Source organism: Oratosquilla oratoria, chromosome 10, assembly GCF_046742065.1.
Source record: "Oratosquilla oratoria isolate Oo_2021 chromosome 10, ASM4674206v1, whole genome shotgun sequence".
Lineage (NCBI taxonomy): Eukaryota > Metazoa > Arthropoda > Malacostraca > Stomatopoda > Squillidae > Oratosquilla > Oratosquilla oratoria.
Window position 1 is genome coordinate 18,260,921 of NC_134786.1, and position 5,000 is coordinate 18,265,920.

Sequence of the window (5,000 nt, forward strand, 5' to 3'; positions counted from 1 at the left end):
AACCACAACCACAACCACATCCACAACCACAACCACAACCACATCCACAACCACAACCACAACCACTTCCACTTCCACAACCACATCCACTTCCACAACCACATCCACTTCCACAACCACATCCACTTCCACAACCACATCCACTTCCACAACCACATCCACTTCCACAACCACAACCACATCCACTTCCACAACCACATCCACTTCCACAACCACATCCACTTCCACAACCACATCCACTTCCACAACCACATCCACTTCCACAACCACATCCACAACCACAACCACAACCACTTCCACTTCCACAACCACATCCACTTCCACAACCACATCCACTTCCACAACCACATCCACTTCCACAACCACATCCACTTCCACAACCACAACCACATCCACTTCCACAACCACATCCACTTCCACAACCACATCCACAACCACAACCACATCCACTTCCACAACCACATCCACTTCCACAACCACATCCACAACCACAACCACATCCACTTCCACAACCACATCCACTTCCACAACCACATCCACAACCACAACCACAACCACTTCCACTTCCACAACCACATCCACTTCCACAACCACATCCACTTCCACAACCACATCCACTTCCACAACCACATCCACTTCCACTTCCACAACCACATCCACTTCCACAACCACATCCACTTCCACAACCACATCCACTTCCACAACCACATCCACATCCACTTCCACAACCACATCCACTTCCACAGCCACATCCACAACCACATCCACTTCCACAACCACATCCACTTCCACAACCACATCCACAACCACAACCACAACCACTTCCACAACCACATCCACTTCCACAACCACATCCACTTCCACAACCACATCCACTTCCACAACCACATCCACTTCCACTTCCACAACCACATCCACTTCCACAACCACATCCACTTCCACAACCACATCCACAACCACAACCACTTCCACAACCACATCCACAACCACAACCACAACCACATCCACAACCACATCCACAACCACATCCACTTCCACAACCACATCCACTTCCACAACCACATCCACTTCCACAACCACATCCACTTCCACAACCACATCCACAACCACATCCACATCCACAACCACATCCACAACCACATCCACTTCCACAACCACATCCACTTCCACAACCACATCCACTTCCACAACCACATCCACAACCACAACCACAACCACATCCACAACCACAACCACAACCACATCCACAACCACAACCACAACCACTTCCACTTCCACAACCACATCCACTTCCACAACCACATCCACTTCCACAACCACATCCACTTCCACAACCACATCCACTTCCACAACCACATCCACTTCCACAACCACAACCACATCCACTTCCACAACCACATCCACTTCCACAACCACATCCACTTCCACAACCACATCCACTTCCACAACCACATCCACTTCCACAACCACATCCACAACCACAACCACAACCACTTCCACTTCCACAACCACATCCACTTCCACAACCACATCCACTTCCACAACCACATCCACTTCCACAACCACATCCACTTCCACTTCCACAACCACATCCACTTCCACAACCACATCCACATCCACTTCCACAACCACATCCACTTCCACAACCACATCCACAACCACATCCACTTCCACAACCACATCCACTTCCACAACCACATCCACAACCACAACCACAACCACTTCCACAACCACATCCACTTCCACAACCACATCCACTTCCACAACCACATCCACTTCCACAACCACATCCACTTCCACTTCCACAACCACATCCACTTCCACAACCACATCCACTTCCACAACCACATCCACAACCACAACCACATCCACTTCCACAACCACATCCACTTCCACAACCACATCCACAACCACAACCACAACCACTTCCACTTCCACAACCACATCCACTTCCACAACCACATCCACTTCCACAACCACATCCACTTCCACTTCCACAACCACATCCACTTCCACAACCACATCCACTTCCACAACCACATCCACTTCCACAACCACATCCACATCCACTTCCACAACCACATCCACTTCCACAACCACATCCACAACCACATCCACTTCCACAACCACATCCACTTCCACAACCACATCCACAACCACAACCACAACCACTTCCACAACCACATCCACTTCCACAACCACATCCACTTCCACAACCACATCCACTTCCACAACCACATCCACTTCCACTTCCACAACCACATCCACTTCCACAACCACATCCACTTCCACAACCACATCCACAACCACATCCACTTCCACAACCACTTCCACAACCACATCCACAACCACAACCACATCCACAACCACATCCACAACCACATCCACTTCCACAACCACATCCACTTCCACAACCACATCCACTTCCACAACCACATCCACTTCCACAACCACATCCACAACCACATCCACATCCACAACCACATCCACAACCACATCCACTTCCACAACCACATCCACTTCCACAACCACATCCACTTCCACAACCACATCCACAACCACAACCACAACCACATCCACAACCACAACCACAACCACATCCACAACCACAACCACAACCACTTCCACTTCCACAACCACATCCACTTCCACAACCACATCCACTTCCACAACCACATCCACTTCCACAACCACATCCACTTCCACAACCACATCCACTTCCACAACCACAACCACATCCACTTCCACAACCACATCCACTTCCACAACCACATCCACTTCCACAACCACATCCACTTCCACAACCACATCCACTTCCACAACCACATCCACAACCACAACCACAACCACTTCCACTTCCACAACCACATCCACTTCCACAACCACATCCACTTCCACAACCACATCCACTTCCACAACCACATCCACTTCCACTTCCACAACCACATCCACTTCCACAACCACATCCACATCCACTTCCACAACCACATCCACTTCCACAACCACATCCACAACCACATCCACTTCCACAACCACATCCACTTCCACAACCACATCCACAACCACAACCACAACCACTTCCACAACCACATCCACTTCCACAACCACATCCACTTCCACAACCACATCCACTTCCACAACCACATCCACTTCCACTTCCACAACCACATCCACTTCCACAACCACATCCACTTCCACAACCACATCCACAACCACAACCACATCCACTTCCACAACCACATCCACAACCACAACCACATCCACAACCACAACCACTTCCACAACCACATCCACTTCCACAACCACATCCACTTCCACAACCACATCCACTTCCACAACCACATCCACTTCCACAACCACAACCACATCCACTTCCACAACCACATCCACTTCCACAACCACATCCACTTCCACAACCACAACCACATCCACTTCCACAACCACAACCCCACCGTCAACTCCCAAATCAGTCTGTGTTAATTACAAAAAAGTGAAAGCTGTCTTTAAATTAATTAAGAAAAGATACAGAAAGATTGTAAAGCTTCTCAAGAAACTCAACAAAATAATGAAGACTAAGATTATAACAAAAATAGTCAAAATTGTCAGCAAAAAATTGAAAAAGAAGATAAACATCAAACCCTCTGATCCTAGGACTTTCTATGCAGAGAATGTGAGCGAATTAAAAGTAGATCTAGATGAAGTATTGAAGTCGCTGAAAGATATCCTTCGTGACGCCAAGGCCTTACCTAAAGATGTCGGGCGGTCAGGAAGAAAAGCTCAAAGAAATGCCCAAGAAGGTCAACCCGACAGGAGTAGCAAGCCCAAAAGACAGTATAAATATGAACCCAGACCAAGTAAGAATGAGAAAAATGAAAATTCACAGGAAAGAGAGGCTGTCTCCACACAACGTAAAACACCTACAAATGAAAAAGTCAGGCGGTCAGAAAGCAAAGCCCGAAGCGGCGATGTCCAAGAAGGTCAACCCGACAGAAGGAATGACATCCCTGAAAGACGGGAAAAGCATAAACGCAGATCAAGTAAGAATGGGGAAAATGAAAATTCACAGGAAAGAGAGGCTGTCTCCACACAACGTAAAACACCTACAAATGAAAAAGTCAGGCGGTCAGAAAGCAAAGCCCGAAGCGGCGATGCCCAAGAAGGTGAACCCGACAGAAGGAATGACATCCCTGAAAGACGGGAAAAGCATAAACGCAGATCAAGTAAGAATGGGGAAAATGAAAATTCACAGGAAAGAGAGGCTGTCTCCACACAACGTAAAACACCTACAAATGAAAAAGTCAGGCGGTCAGAAAGCAAAGCCCGAAGCGATGTCCCAGAGGGTCAACCCGACAGAAGGAATGACATCCCTGAAAGACGGGAAAAGCATAAACGCAGATCAAGTAAGAATGGGGAAAATGAAAATTCACAGGAAAGAGAGGCTGTCTCCACACAACGTAAAACACCTACAAATGAAAAAGTCAGGCGGTCAGAAAGCAAAGCCCGAAGCGATGTCCAAGAGGGTCAACTCGACAGAAGGAATGACATCCCTGAAAGACGGGAAAAGCATAAACGCAGATCAAGTAAGAATGGGGAAAATGAAAATTCACAGGCAGCAAGGGATATCTCCACAAAACGTAAAAAATCTACAAGCGTCGATACTGACTTAGAAAATGACAGTCGTGCTCATAATACGATTAATAAAAAGCTTAAACTTGTGTTGAAGAAAATAAAGATAACAATAAAAATTACTATCATATGTGAGTGACCGGTTCCAAACTGACAGGCCATTTGCACACTAGAACCCAAACAGATCCCGTCTCATTTCCGTCAGAGAGCGAGCCCCCTTCCACGTTCTGCAGAACACACCAGACCTCATCTTCCTCCTCCTCCTCCTCCTCCTCCCTTTGCGATCTCTGACTTCGTTAGTGCCTTCCCAGTTGATAGTGGTGATCACTGGAATGATTATGAAAATAGATACCTCTCGAAATCCTTGCACCACA